The 16,954-nt window shown below is 40.7% G+C and overlaps 1 protein-coding gene across 1 annotated transcript in view; it reads right to left on the reverse strand.

The window, feature by feature from the left end:
- GRIN3A (glutamate ionotropic receptor NMDA type subunit 3A) overlaps positions 1 to 16,954 on the reverse strand; it is a 198,335-nt gene that overhangs the window by 71,219 nt on the left and 110,162 nt on the right. The window lies entirely within an intron of this gene.

The raw sequence follows: 16,954 nt of genomic DNA on the forward strand, positions 1-16,954 counted from the left end.
TATAAATTATTCCTAGAGTTGTTTTCAAAATTTTCTTTTTCTATCATTATTTGGAGTCTGATAATGACCTTGCATTTTTCAAACACACACAGTCATAGACATAAATTTCCATGTACCAACATAGGTACATGCTCTTTCATACCAGCTTTCACATAAATAAATTTTCTATCCTCTCATAAGTAACTAGTTTCTCTCCAGATGCAAACAGATGAAAACAAGAAATAGAAAATATAAAACAGCTTTCTTCTGTATATTGAGAGCCTGTCAGAATTCTTTAGAAATGATAAAATGACCTATGAAATCAAACTTGGTAATCATATTACAAATTGCTTATTAGGCAAAGCATAAAGTTAAGATAATAAATGAAAGATTGTGCCCTTCCTTGGTTAGAACTACGCAAAGGCCAAGTTAAAATCCTGTAACCTGAGATCAAAATATACATGACCCCAAACCATGAATTCACCTCCATTATGTTTATTAGTTTTTATGCTGTAGTATATTTGAAGTTCATTAAATTTATTTTTGGTGTAATTATGAAATGATCTCTTTCCCTTAGATAACTCTGTCACCCAGTGCTGAGTCATGTATATTTTCTCAAATGGAATGGTATGTAAGACAGTTAGGAGCAACAGAGGAGGCGGCTAGCAGGAGTAGATCCAATAATGTCATGGTTCTCCAGGATGTAAGACCTCACAGTGAGGGGAGGCAGTGCACTTGGAGTCATGCAGAAGCTTTCTGTCACTAAGTATTAAAGATACAGTACATGAGACAGTATAATTCATGGAAGTTGTACAGAAGTATTAACACAGGATCTAGAGTTATTTCAAAGAGAAGAATCAACTTGGGGTTTTTTCTTTTTCTTTTTCTTCTTTTCAAGTTGTTTACACACGTACAGATTAAGAAATCACTGAATTTGGTAATAATTTATATCTGAAGATTAATTAGTTTTGACACACAGCAAAGGGTCTAACAATATGGCAACAGTTAAATTATTTGCCACCTCCTTATAGAATGTTATTTAATGTATAAATCATGTTTGTAAAGCATATTTAATAAAACAAAGCAAATGCTCATATGACAAATGGAGAAAAGGCTCGTGTATGGTCTGATCAGAGTTAAATATGTATATAGTTATTTTAAGGGCTTCCCAGGTGGTGTAGTGGTAAAGAATCTGCCTGCCAATGCAGGAGATGCGGGTTTGATCCCTGAGTCAGGAAGATCCCTTGGAGAAGGAAATGGCAACCCACTCCAGCATTCTTGCCTGGAGAATTCCATGAGCAGAGGTGCCTGGTGGATTACAGTCCGTGGGATTGCAAAGAGTTGGACACAACTGAGCATGCATGCATTCATAGTTATTTTAATTACTGTAGCTCCCTCATGTATATCATATATACACATGTATACACACATACACACACACACACACACACACACACACACACACACACCCCTGGGAAGAAAATATATCAAGATATTAACAATGGTTGTTCCATATGTTTATTTATAGATTGGCTACAGAAACATGCCTCATGTTTGTAAGTTAAAAAACTACATTCAGTGAAGTAAGTCATTAATTTATGTCAATATGTTTTTGCAGGGCAGCTTTGCATAATTTTCAGAGTTACTGGGCCCACAAAGTTAAATACCTACAATCATTGCCACAAAGTGACTTACCACTTGCTTTGTGATATTTCTTTGGATATCTCAGTGTTGAACAGGCTGTATGGCATATACTTTTGTTCAACTGTTCACACACTGGATAAATTCTGTTTTATGCCAGCATAACCTTAATAAGGCATCAATAATAATAGCTAACATTTATTGATTTTTATGTGCTAACTGATGTTTATCTGCATTATCTTGATTAATCCTCATAAAAACCTGATTAATCCTTATAAAAACCTCACAAAAAGGACTCTAGTAATACTTCTTTTTAAAGGATTAATCAACTAGGAGCTCAGTGAAATGTAGCAAGAAATAGTAAGTAATAAAAGTAGTAAGATCACACAGCTAGAAGTAGTAGGGATTGGATTAGAACCTATGGCTGTTTCACTTCAGAGTCCACACTATTAGTGACCACATCAGCCTGTCTTCCAGGTCATGGCAACAAATGGAGAGAAGATGTTTATTAGAATAAACTCACTAGTCTTTTAAAATATTCTCCTTAAGCCTTAGGCCTAGGCTGTTCTTACAGTAGCAGATTGTAACCTTATGGCTTGAGCAAGGGAAACATCAGCATTCTGTTTATCCAACAGCTGTTCATTTTTTAAAGCCTAGATCAAGACTCTGTCTGAAGTCTTTGGCCTTATTGAATTTCACCCTCTTATCCAGGAAGAACAAAAATAAAAATAATTTACTGCCTATTTATCTGTACTGAGAGAGCACCTTGTACTTACATAACACATAGGCTAGGTACTTAGCTATCTTTCACACTTCTCATATATTTCTCCTTTGATTCTCCCCAAAAACTTATGAGGTATTTCTATTATGGTCCTTTTATAAATAAAGGAACTGAAGATTAGAAAGTTTGTTATTTGCCCAAGACCACAGAGCTAGTAAACGTTGGATGTGGAATATGAACCCAGATAGTCTGATGGAAACGAACAGAGATTGTTCTGTCATTTTTGAGATTACATGCAAGTACTACATTTCAGACTCTTTTGTTGACTATGATGGCTACTCCATTTCTCCTAAGGGATTCTTGCCAACAGTAGTAGGTATAATGGTCATCTGAGTTAAACTCACCCATTCCAGTCCAGCTTAGTTCACTCATTTCTAAAGTGTCGATGGTCACTCTTGCCATCTCCTGTTTGACCATTTCCAATTTACCTTGATTCATGGACCTAACATTCCTGTTTCCTATGCAATATTGCTCTTTATAGCATTGGACTTTACTTCCATCACCAGTCACATCCACAACTGGGTGTTGTTTTTGCTTTGCCCCATCTCTTCATCCTTTCTGGAGTATTTCTCCAGTAGCATATTGGGCACCTATTGACCTGGGGAGTTCATCTTTCAGTGTGCTATCTTTTTGCGTTTTCATACTCTTCATGGGGTTCTCAAGGCAAGAATACTGAAGTGGTTTGCCATTCCCTTCTCCAATGGAACACGTTTTGTCAGAACTCTCCCCCATGACCCATCCGTCTTGGATGGCCCTATATGGCATGACTCATAGTTTCATTGAGTTAGACAAGGCTGTGGTCCATGTGATCAGATTGGTTAGTTTTCTGTGATTGTGGTTTTCAGTCTGTCTGCCCTCTGATGAAGAAGGATAAGAGGGTTATGGAAGCTTCCTGATGGGAGAAACTTACTGAGGGGGAAACTGGGTCTTATTCTGATGGATGGGGCCATGCTCAGTAAATCTTTAATTCAATTTTCTGTTGATGGGTTCCCTCCCTGCTATTTACCTGGGGCCAACTCTTGAGAAATCTGTATGCAGGTCAGGAAGCAACAGTTAGAACTGGACATGGAACAACAGACTGGTTCCAAATAGGAAAAGGAGTACGTCAAGGCTGTATATTGTCACCCTGCTTATTTAACTTATATGCAGAGTACATCATGAGAAACGCTGGACTGGAAGAAACACAAGCTGGAATCAAGATTGCCGGGAGAAATATCAATCACCTCAGACATTCAGATGACACCACCCTTATGGCAGAAAGTGAAAAGGAGCTAAAAAGCCTCTTGATGAAAGTGAAAGAGGAGAGTGAAAGAGTTAGCTTAAAGCTCAACATTCAGAAAATGAAGATCATGGCATCTGGTCCCATCACTTCATGGGAAATAGATGGGGAAACAGTGGAAACAGTGTCAGACTTTATTTTTTTGGGCTCCAGAATCACTGCAGATGGTGACTGCAGCCATGAAATTAAAGACACTTACTCCTTGGAAGGAAAGTTATGACCAATCTAGATAGCATATTCAAAAGCAGAGACATTACTTTGCCGACTAAGGTCCGTCTAGTCAAGGCTATGGTTTTTCCTGTGGTCATGTATGGATGTGAGAGTTGGACTGTGAAGAAGGCTGAGCGCCGAAGAATTGATGCTTTTGAACTGTGGTGTTGGAGAAGACTCTTGAGAGTCCCTTGGACTGCAAGGAGATCCAACAAGTCCATTCTGAAGATCAGCCCTGGGATTTCTTTGGAAGGAATGATGCTAAAGCTGAAGCTCCAGTATTTTGGCCACCTCATGCGAAGAGTTGACTCATTGGAAAAGAGTCTGATGCTGGGAGGGATTGGGGGCAGGAGGAGAAGGGGACGACCGAGGATGAGATGGCTGGATGGCATCACTGACTCGATCGACGTGAGTCTGAGTGAACTCCGGGAGATGGTGATAGACAGGGAGGCCTGGAGTGCTGCGATTTATGGGGCTGCAAAGAGTCAGACATGACTGAGTGACTGAACTGAACTGAAACTATGGTGGAGGTAATGAAGATAATGGCGACCTCCTTCAAAAGGTCCCATGCTGGCACTGCTGCACTCACTGCCCCCAACCCTGCAACAGGCCACCACTGACCCATGCCTCCACTGGAGACTCCTGGACACTCACAGGCAAGTCTGGGTCAGTCTCTTGTGGGGTCACTGCTCATTTCTCCTGGGTCCTAGTGCACACAAGGTTCTGTTTGTGCCCTCCAAGAGTCTATTTCCTAGTCCTGTGTAAGTTCTGGCAGCTCTATGGTGGGGTCAATGGTGACCACCTCCAAGAGGGCTTATGCCATACCCAAGTCTGCTGCACCCAAAGCCCCTGTCCCTGTGGCAGTCCACTGCTGACCTGTACCTCCACAGAGACACTCAAACATAGTTCTATCTCAGTCTCTGTGGGGTCCCTGGGTCCTGGTGTGCATAAGGTTTGTTTGAGCCCTCTCAGTGTCTCTGGTGGGACTGAGGTTTGGTTCTAAAGGCTAATTCACCCCTCCTACCATCTTGCTGGGGCTTCTCTGTTGCCCTTGGGACTGGGGCTTCTCTTCACAGCCACTCCAGGACCTACTGTCTAACTGGGGTTTCTCTGACCTTGGATGTGGGGTATCTCCACACAGCTGCTCCAGCGAAGTGCAGCCACAGCTCCTGACCTTGGATGTGGGGTATTGCTTCATTCAGTATCATGGTAATTCAAGTCTATGCCCTGACCAGTAAAGCTGAAAAAGCTGAAGTCGAACAGTTCTATGAAGACCTACAAGACCTTCTAGAACTAACACCAAAAAAAGATGTCCTTTTCATCATAGGGGACTGGAATGCAAAAGTAGGAAGTTGAGAGATACCTGGAGTAACAGGAAAACAGCCTTGGAGTACAGAATGAAGTGGGGCAATAGCTAACAGAATTTTGCCAAGAGAATGCACTGGTCATAGCAAACACCCTCTTCCAGCAACACAAGAGAAGACTCTACACATGGATATCATCAGATGGTAAATACCGAAATCAGATGGATTATATTCTTTGCAGCCAAAGATGGAGAAGCTCTATACAGTCAGCAAAAACAAGAGAGGGAGCTGACTGTGGCTCAGATCATGAACTCCTTATTGCCAATCAGACTTAAATTGAAGAAAGTAAGGAAAAGGTCAGGAAGATCCCCTGGAGAAGGAAATGGTAACCCACTCCAGTGTTCTTGCCATGGACCGAGAAGCCCGGTAGGCTTACTGTCCATGGGGTTGCAAAGAGTCAGACACAACTGAGCGACTTCACTTTCGCTATTCAAGTATGACCTAGATCTGATAGAGTGCCTGAAGAACTATGGACGAAGGTTCATGACATTGTACAGGAAGCAGTGATCAAGCCCATCCCCATGAAGAAAATGCAAAAAGGCGAAATGATTGTCTGAGGATAACTTACAAATAGCTGTGAAAGGAAAAGTAGTGAAAGGCAAAGGAGAAAAGGAAAGATATACCCATTTGAATGCAGAGTTCCAAAGAAATAGCAAGGAGAGAAAAGAAAGCCTTCCTCAGTGATCAGTTCAAAGAAACAGAGGAAAACAATAGAATGGGAAAGACTAGAGATCTCTTCAAGAAAATTAGAGATACCAAGGGAACACTTCATGCAAAGATGGGCACAATAAAGGACAGAAATGGTAGGGACCTAAGAAAAGCAGAAGATATTAAGAAGAGGTGGCAAGAATACACAGAAGAACTATACAAAAAAGATCTTCATGACCCAGGTAACCACAATGGTGAGAGGGTAACAGGCAGGAAGGCCAGGGGTCTCCAAATGGAGGAAATAGCCTGCAAGTGTCAGACATTTTTATCTCTCTTAAGCGGCAAGAGGAAACAAACTAGCGGTATTTTTTTCCTTTGTACAAATTTAAAAGGAGGTTTCTCTTAAAATTCTGTGTTGCCATAATGACACCTGGTTTCACTTGAAGTTAACCAATGCCTTTTTCTTATGGAAATGTTTATCTTAAGCTATGCTAATGTACTATGCATTTACCCCAAACTCTGTCTTCAAGTCGGTTCAGCCTTTTGGGCTCAGAACCTACTTGATAAACCAGTATGTTATACTCCGATATTGTTCCTCTAATCTATGTAAATGACACTATTTATATGGTGCTCTGCCCTTCTTCAAGATTCAAGTTAATCCTTTTATGGTCCAAGATAAATCATTTGGAGCCAAGATTATCCCAAAATACATCTTATGGGTGAGGGGCCGGTGCCATTCTAAGTTTTGAGACATTTCTTTCTTTCATTAACAGACTGCTGGTGACTATATAACATCCAGCTAAAGACTAGCAGGGGGGTACTCTTTCTGCCCCCTTCTGATGCCTGTGTCAGAAGCTTTCTCTATCTACTTTATACTTTAATAAAACTTTGTTACACAAAAGCTCTGAGCGATCAAGCCTTGTCTCTGGCCCCAGATTAAATTCTTCTCCTCCGGGGACCAAAAATCCCGGCGTCATAATTCAACAACAACCTTTCAATGGTATGATCACTCACCTAAAGCCAGATGTCCTGGAATGTGAAGTCAAGTGGTCCTTAGGAAGCATCACTATGAACAAAACTAGAGGAGGTGATGGAATTCCAGTTGAGCTATTTCAAATCCTAAAAGATGATGCTGTGAAAGTACTGCACTCAATATGCCAGCAAATTTGGCAAACTCAGCAGTGGCCACAGGACTGGAAAAGATCAGTTTTCATTCCAATTCCTAAGGAAGGCAGTGCCAAAGAATGTCAAACTACCGCACAATTGCACTCATCTCACACATTAGCAAAGTAATGCTCAAAATTCTCCAAGCCAGGCTTCAGCAATGTGAGCCATGAACTTCCAGTTGTTCAAGCAGTTTTAGAAAAGGCAGAGGAACCAGATATCAAATTGCCAACATCTGTTGGATTATTGAAAAAGCAAAAGAGACTTCCAGAAAAACATCTATTTCTGCTTTACTGACTAGGCCAAAGCCTTTGACTGTGTGGATCACAACAAACTGTGGAAAATTCTCCAAGAGATTGGAATACCAGACCATCTGACCTGCCCCTGAGAAATCTGTATGCAGGTCAGGAAGCAACAGTTAGAACTGGACATGGAACAACACACTGGTTCCAAATCGGGAAAGGAGTACGTCAAAGCAGTATATTGTCACCCTGCTTATTTAACTTATATTCAGAGTACATCATGAGAAACGCTGGGCTGGAGGAAGCACAAGCTGGAATCCAGATTGCTGGGAGAAATATTAATAAACTCAGATAAGCAGATGACACCACCCTTATGGCAGAAAGTGAAGAAGAACTCAGTAGCCTCTTGATGAAAGTGAAAGAGGAGAGTGAAAAAGTTGGCTTAAAGCTCAACATTCAGAAAACTAAGATCATGGCATCTGGTCCCATCACTTCATGGCCAATAGATGGGGAAAGAGTGGAAACAGTTGCAGACTTTGTTTTTTAGGCTCCAAAATCACTGCCTATGGTGACTGCAGCCATGAAATTAAAAGACACTCGCTCCTGGAAGGAAAGCTATGACCAACCTAGACAGCATATTCAAAAGCAGAGACATTACTTTGCCAACAAAGGTCTGTCTAGTCAAGGCTGTCATTTTTCCAGTAGTCATGTATGGTTGCGAGAGTTGGACTATAAAGAAAACTGAGCACCAAAGAATTGATGCTTTTGAACTGTGGTGTTGAATAATACTCTTGAGAGTCCCTTGGACTGCAAGGAGATCCAAGCAGTCAATCCTAAAGGAAATCAGTCCTGAATACTCATTGGAAGGACTGACGCTGAAGCTGAAACTCTGATACTTTGGCTACCTGATGTGAAGAACTGACTCATTGGAAAAGACCCTGATGCTGGGAAAGATTGAAGGCAGGAGGAGAAGGGGTCTACAGAGGATGAGATGGTTGGATGGTATCACTAACTCAATGGATAGGAATTTGAGTAAACTCCCATAGTTGGTGATGGACAGGGAGGCCTAGGGTGCTTCAGTCCATGGCATCACAAAGAGTTGGACATGACTGAGTGACTGAACTGAATTGAACTGAGTTTTATGGACAATAGTTAGCTCTGAACACCATGAACAGATCTTCTGACACTATGTCATGATGACTCTGGACATGGTCATTACAAAACTTGATACTTACAGGTCAGGCAGTGAGCTAAGTGGTTTGTACATTTTGAATTCTGCAAAATAGATGTCATTTTCATATTTTACAGATTAAGATGCTGAGGTTTGGGAAAACTAATAATCAAATTCTGATAGCTAGTCATTAGCAAAATTCAGCCCTTGTTCTTCTCCCTAACATGCAACCAGGTTTCATTCACGTGCGGACCACAGTTACCTATTATGACACTTGGTACCTGAAGAGGGCTCTATACATGTGTGTCAAGTCAATTAATTTTACCACTATTCTTCTATTCTCTCTTTACCCATTTAACTTGTATTCATCCTTCTATTTTCAGCCATCACTTCCCTAACTAGCTGACTAGGTCAGAGGCTCCTTTCCTAAGCCCTCATAGTACACATACTTTTCTTTTGTAGAACTTATCAGAGTTGCACTTTAAAAATTTAACTTTGAATAGTTTAGTGTCTAGCCTTTCATCTTCTCACTGGACTGGAAGCTCTATGTAAAACATTTAATTAATTGTTGTATTCCAGTGCCTTTCATCATGTAGTTGCTCAGTAATATGCTTGATGAATGTTCTTTGAATCCAGAGGGAGATGAGAACTTTGCCATCCCACTTAGCACAGATTGGGCTAACAATAGAGCTCACAACTCAGGCTTTTGAAATGAAGTCTCCTTTTAAGGTAAAAGGATCTTAGGTCAGTAATTAGAATACCTTTGCTTATATAGTCCTTTTTAGAAATAATCTAAATAATAATCTTAAAATAATCCTTTTTAGAAGTCCATTTTCTCACATTGTACTGTGCAGTATTTTTATGGCCTATGAACTATTTCTAGGCAAACTCTGCACTTCTTTTCTTTTTTGAGTACATCAATACAGCACTGCTTCCCAAGACACCGAAGGGAGTTGGGAACCAGCAGATCCAGGCTTGGAATTCGAGAGGAGGATGAGTGAGCCCTTGCGTCGTTGCCTTTCTATGTTTTCCTGCTGCCTTTCATTCACACTTCTTCGTGGCATGGCTCTCATGCCTGTGAAGGGAGCAGTTTTGAGAATGGAAAGTTCCTTCAACATTAACATAAATAACCAAGGTCTATGGGAGGAAGCATTCTGTTAGCCTGACGGGGACCCTACTCTAACCTGGAGAGGTATTACAAACACTGCCGTTTCTCCAGTCTAAGCCACCATCATTCCTGCCCTCTGCACATTCCCTGTTTTACCCTCCGATCCAGTCAGAGTAATCTTCCTAGAGCCCCAAACTGGTCATGTTACCCACTTGATTCACAGCTACCAGTGGCTCCTCATTGCTCTGGGATGAAGCTGAAACTCTGGCCTGAGCATGATCCAGCTCCCACCACCTTCTTTCCACTCTCATCTTCCCACTCTCCCCTGGACCCCGAAGCTTTAGCCAGTTTTCTCAGTTCTTCCAACGTATACCTTTTGCTTGATCAGGTCTCTTTCCCATAGCCTTCACTCTACCTGGGATGCTTCCCTTTGTGTAGATAATTCTAAAATGTCACATCCTCAGAGAAGCCTTTGCAGACCCCTAGACTAGATTCCAGTGGTCATGTAGGGATGTGAGAGTTGGACTATGAAGAAAGCTGAGTGATGAAGAATTGATGCTTTTGAACTGTGGTGTTGGAGAAGTCTCTTGAGAGTCCCTTGGACTGCAAGGAGATCCAACCAGTCCATTCTGGGTTTTTTTTTTTTTTTTTTTTATGTATTATTATCTTTTTTATTTTACTTTTCAATACTGTATTGGTTTTGCCATACATTGACATGAATCCACCATGGGTGTACATGAGTTCCGAGATCAGCCCTGGGATTTCTTTGGAAGGAATGATGCTAAAGCTGAAACTCCAGTACTTTGGCCACTTCGTGCGAAGAGTTGACTCATTGGAAAAGACTCTGATGCTGGGAGGGATTGGGGGCAGGAGGAGAAGGGGACAACAGAGGATGAGATGGCTGGATGGCATCACTGACTCGATGGACATGAGTCTGAGTGAACTCTGAGAGTTGGTGATGGACAGGGAGGCCTGGCGTGCTGCGATTCATGGGGTCGCAAAGAGTTGGACACGACTGAGCGACTGAACTGAACTGAAGTGAAACTAGATTAGGCCACCTGCAACACCCTCCCATTGTACCCTGCAATTTCATGTCACATTAGTAATACTTGGGATTATTTGTTCGGTGTTTACTTTTCCTGCCTGCTTTTACATTTCCATGAGTGTTGGGCCTAAGCCTGTCTCATTTGTGAAATTATAAGTCCTCAGCAAGTGTTAGCTGCTATCATTCTCATCATCATTAGCATCATGAAGTAAATACAGTGCTTGGTATATAGAGCAGATCCCTGATAAGTATTGGTGTAATAAGTCATCATTATTAAAACAAAATTCTCTTAGGTTAGATACATTAAAAATAGACACTTGTGTCACACTTCATGTTGTCTTCCTTTCAAACATTAATTTTTTTCCTTTAATTCTTATCTTAATTCTTTCAAAATCATATGTTCTTTTTTATCTCTATATGTGAGATTCTAACAACAACAAAAAAAAGGATGAGCTACTAGGCAGTCACAGAATAATAGAATCAGAAAAGGGATCTAAGAAGCTATTGATGCAACTGGATAGACTAGCATAGTTCGCCCTTTGTGTCCATGTGGTGTGTAATTCAAACATCCAGGGATATCAGAAAGCCTGCATCCAGGAGGGAGGATAAAAGCATACAAAGAGCTAAAGTAGTTCAGCTGCATTACAACCATCACCAGGAAGCCCCAGAGAGAGAAAAATTTCTTTAAAGTTTCAGCTAAATATTTTACCAGCTCTTCCAATTCTGTTTATATTTGTGTCAGCCTCTTCAGGCCTTGGGGAAATATCTAAGGTTAAACTACCCATTTGTATGTGAATTGTTCAGTATTAATGGAATACTGAACTCTACCCAGAGCACCTGTGTGGAGAATAATCAGACATTTTGAAGAAAGCAAAGTGGCTCAAAACAAAATGGAAGCAAACTCAAGAAACAATCAAGCTTCTCTGTCTATGGTAGATGTAATGAATGTGAAAGTGTTAGTCACTTAGCCATATCCGACTCTTTGTGACCCCATGGACTGTAGCCTGCCAGGCTCCTCTGTTCATGGAATTCTCCAGGCAAGAATACTGCAGTGGGTAGCCAATCCCTTCTCCAGAGGATCTTCATGGCCCAGGGGTTGAAATTGGGTCAGATTCTTTACCATCTGAGCCACCAGGGAAGCCCTGTAGATGTGATGATTTTGATTAAAAAACAATCTTAATGTTGGGTATTTTTACTTGGGGTCTATATTTGTACTTATCTGAGATTGTTACTTAAATGGGTGGAATGTAATCACTAGGCCTGGTAAAATGTCCTGTGGAGGTGGGTGGAAAAGGCCATTTTTAACTTTACCAATGGAATAGTATATACTAGGTATTGGGACTTTAGTTCCTCCTCATGCCAGTGTATTACCCACTTAAAACTTGTGGACTCTATAAATGGGGTGGTCTAAGAGTTCAGAGAGCTTTAAAAGTCATCTGCCGTATCCACTGATGGCTGAGTCCTTGATAGCAAAGCTAAATCTATTATTGCTTGGAGTTTCTTCAAAATGTAGATCCTGACTCTTTAGGTCTAGGTTAGAGTCTGTGAATCTACATTTTAACAGGTTTCCTATCGATGCTGATAACTTGGTTCATGGATCAAACTTTAAGTAGCAAAACTTTATTTATAACATCACTACTATATTTCAGTTAAGTCTCTGCTTGGATGTCTCCAGCGACAAGGAAATCACTTTTCTTGAAGCATATCTTCTGTATAGGAAGGATATCTTTGTGTCCCACCCAGCAAATCTATTTGAATATGTAATAATAATAAAATAACAGCTAATATTTACAAATATTTACCATATGCTAACAGTGAAATCTAATGATATTGCTGCTTTTATTATTTACTGCTATATATGAGAATTGAGATTCATGGAGATTTCAGCACATTGTCTTAGGCCAGCAGGAAGAGATAAATTAAGATCTGAATCTGACTCTGTCTGACTTGAAGCCCTTAGCCTTTTCTAGCACTACATTCTGCCTTTATAGACTTGCGTTATTGTCCAAGTTTTGGTGATGACTTTAAATAATACAAATCTGTCTGTGCTATAAATTCAAAATCATTTTGGTTGTTATAGATGTGACTGTATGATTCATATTGCAAACTAGGACATTTCTTTAAAAGGGGACAGTATTGATTATTACAGAGACAGCAGACACACTAGAATTATCCCCAACAAACAGGGATGTGTGTTCACTGAGTCATTACTCACTTTCTGAACATTGTTGTTGTTCAGTCGCTCAGTCGTGTCTGACTCTTTGCTACCCCATGGACGGCATGAACATTAGAAAACAGAAAAATGAGGCTGAAAATAATGTTACCCAGTGTTTCTGTAATGTGAATTACTGAGTAAATTTTATATCACAGTATTTTTCCATGTTATTCCCATTTTGTTTTTAAAAATTTTTTTATTTTTATTGAAGGATAATTGCTTTACAGAATTTTGCTGTTTTCTGTCAAACCTCAACATGAATCAGCCATAGGTATATATATATCCCCTCCCTTTTGAAACTCCCTCCCATCTCCCTCCCCATCCCACCCCTCTAGATTGAAACAGAGCCCCTGCTTGAGTTTCCTGAGCCATAGAGCAAATTCCTGTTGGCTATCTGTTTTACATATGGTAATGTAAGTCTCCATGTTACTCTTTCCATATATCTCACCCTCTCCTCCCCTCTCCCCATGTCCATAAGTCTATTCTCTATGTCTGTTTATCCATTGTTGCCCTGTAAATAAATTCTTCAGTACCATTTCTCTAGATTCTGTATATATGCATTAGAATATGGTATTTATCTTTCTCTTTCTGACTCGCTTCACTCTGTATAATAGGGTCTAGGTTCATCCACCTAATTAGATGCATTCCTTTTTATGGCTGAGTAATATTACGGAGGCAAGGTTCTCCTTTATTTGCATTTAAATATCTTTATTGAAGTATAGTAGATGTATAATATTATATAAATTATATGTGTAAAATATAATGATTCACAATTTTTACTGCATTTTTTCTTTTCAGTCTGTAATCTCTAGTCAACAACATTCTTTGACATTACCTTTGATTTATATGAGCTGTAGCCCAGGTTCGTCTGGCAACAAGAGTCATTGCATCAAATCCCTTGTACAGACTAAGGGTTAGCAAACTATGCCCCATGGGCCAAAGCCAGCCTGCCACTTGCTTTTGTAAATCACGTTTTATTGAAACCTAGCCAGGCCCCATCATTTGTATTGTCTACTGCTTTTGAACTACAAAGGTAAGAGCTGGGACTATATGGTTTCACAAAGCCTAAACTATTTACTATGAGGCTCAAACAGAAAATGTTTGCTGGTCCCTGGTATGGACATTAATTGATCTGACTATCTGTTTGACTCTTCTAGTCTAAAATCCAAACAGTTGCTTAAGTGGTGCCACCTTTGGAGGTGAATAAACAGGTGCATGCATGCTCAGTCATTTCAGTCATGCCCAACTCTTTGTGACCCCATGAACTATAGCCCCCCAGACTCCTCTGAACATGGGATTCTTCAGGTAAGAATACCAGAGTGGGTTGCTGTGACTTCCTGCAGAGGATCTTCCCAACCCAGGATCAAACCTGCATCTCTTGTCTCCTACATTGTCAGGTGGGTTCTTTTCTTTACCACTAGTACCACCTGGGAAGCCCGAATAAACAGAGCTAGATTTGGTCAATCTCAGTAGATTTCTTCAGTTCAGTTCAGTCCATTTGCTCAGTCATGTCCAACCCTTTGTGACCCCATGGACTGCAGCATACCAGGTCTCCCTGTCTATCACCAACTCTTGGAGTTTACCCAAACTCATGTGCATTGAGTCAGTGATGCCATCCAACCATCGCAACCTCTGTCGTCCCCTTCTCCTGCCTTCAATCTTTCCCAGCATCAGGGTCTTTTCAAATGAGTCAGCTCTTTGCATCAGGTGGCCAAAGTATTGGAGTTTCAGCTTGAGCATCAGTCCTTCCAATGAATATTCAGGACTGATTTCCTTTAGGATAGACTGGTTGGATCTCCTTGCAGCACAAGGACTCTCAAGAGTCTTCTCCAACACCACAGTTCAAAAGCATCAATTCTTTGGTGCTCAGCTTTCTTTATAGTCCAACACTCACATCCATACATGACTACTGAAAAACCTACAGCCTTGATTAGACGGACCTTTGTTGGCAAAGTAATGTCTCTGCTTTTTAATATGCTGTCTAGGTTGGTCATAACTGTCTTTTCGAGAAGCAAGCGTCTTTTAATTTCATGGCTGTAGTCACCATCTGCAGTGATTTTGCAGCCCCCCAAAATGAAGTCTGCCACTATTTCCATTGTTTCCCTCTCTATTTGCCATGAAGTGATGGGACCAGATGACATAATTTTTCTTTTCTGAATGTTGAGTTTTAAGTCACCTTTTTTCACTCTCTCACTTTCATCAAGAGGCTCTTCAATTCTTCACTTTTTGACGTAGGGGCAGTGTCATCTGCTTATCTGAGGATATTGATATTTCTCCTGGCAATCTTGATTTCAGCTTGTGCTTCCTCCAGGCCAGCATTTCTCATGAGGTACTCTGCATATAAGTTAAATAAGTAGGGTGACAATATACAGCCTCGATGTACTCCTTTTCCTATTTGGAACCTGTCTGTTGTTCCATGTCTAATTCTAACTGTTCTAACTTCCTGACCTGCATACAGATTTCTCAAGAGACAGGTCAGCTGCTCTGGTATTCCCATCTCTTTCAGAATTTTCCACAGTTTGTGGTGATCCACACAGTCAAAGGCTTTGGCCTAGTCAGTGAAGCAGAAATAGATGTTTTTCTGGAACTCTCTTGCTTTTTCCATGATCCAGCAGATGTTGGCAATTTGATATCTGGTTCCCCTGCCTTTTCTAAAACCAGCTTGAACACCTGGAAGTTCACGATTCATGTATTGCTGAAGCCTGGCTTGGAGAATTTTGAGCATTACTTTGCTAGCATGTGAGATGAGTGCAATTGTGCGGTAGTTTGAGCATTCTTTGGCATTGGAATGAAAACTGACCTTCTCCAGTCCTGTGGCCACTGCTGAGTTTTCCAAATTTGCTGGCATATTGAGTGCAGCACTTTCACAGCATCATCTTTCAGGATTTGAAACAGCTCAACTGGAATTCCATCACCTCCACTAGCTTTGTTCATAGTGATGCTTCCTAAGGCCCACTTGACTTCACATTCCAGGATGTCTGGCTCTAGGTGAGTGATCACACCATCGTGATTATCTGGGTCATGAAGATCTTTTTTGTACAGTTCTTCTGTGTATTCTTGCTACCTCTTCTTAATATTTTCTGCTTCTGTTAGATCCATACCATTTCTGTCTTTTATCGAGCCCATCTTTGCATGAAATGTTCCCTTGGTATCTCTAATTTTCTTGAAGAGATCTCTAGTCTTTCCCATTCTATTGTTTTGCTCTGTTTCTTTGCACTGATCACTGAGAAAGACTTTCTTATCTCTCCTTGTTATTCTTTGGAAATCTGTATTCACATGGGTATATCTTTCCTTTTCTCCTTTGCTTTTCACTTCTCTTCTTTTCACAGCTATTTGTAAGGCCTCCTCAGACAGCCATTTTGCTTTTTTGTATTTCTTTTTCTTGGGGATGGTATTGATCCCTGTCTCCTATACAGTGTCATGAACCTCCATCCATAGTTCATCAGGCACTCTGTGTATCAGATCTAGCACCTTAAATCTATTTCTCACTTCCACTGTATAACCATAAGGCATATGGTTTAGGTCATACCTGAATGGTCTAGTGGTTTTCCCCACTTTCTTCAATTTAAGTCTGAACTTGGCAATAAGGAGTTCATGATCTGAGCCACAGTCAGCTCCTGGTCTTGTTTTTGCTGACTGTATAGAGCTTCTCCATCTTTGGCTGTAAAGAATATAATCAATTTGATTTCCATGTTGGCCATCTGGTGATGTCCATGTGTAGAGTCTTCTCTTGTGTTGTTGGACAAGGGTGTTTGCTATGACCAGTGCGTTCTTTTGGCAAAACTCTATTAGCCTTTGCTCTGCTTCATTCTGTACCCCAAGGGCAAATTTGCCTGTTACTCCAGGTGTTTCTTGACTTCCTACTTTTGCATTCCAGTCCCCTATAATGAAAAGGACATCTTCTTTGGGTGTTAGTTCTAAAATATCTTGTAGGTCTTCATAGAACCATTCAACTTCAGCTTCTTCAGTGTTACTGGTTAGGGCATAGACTTGCATTACCACTTCTTGGCGCTGCCTAAATTTAGGCCTTAGCAATGATGATACATCTCATTTCTAGCTGCATGGAATATCAACACCCAGCAGGAGGTCCAGACTACTAAAGCCCTT

The sequence above is a fragment of the Budorcas taxicolor genome, chromosome 8 (genome assembly GCF_023091745.1).
Source record: "Budorcas taxicolor isolate Tak-1 chromosome 8, Takin1.1, whole genome shotgun sequence".
Taxonomy (NCBI): domain Eukaryota; kingdom Metazoa; phylum Chordata; class Mammalia; order Artiodactyla; family Bovidae; genus Budorcas; species Budorcas taxicolor.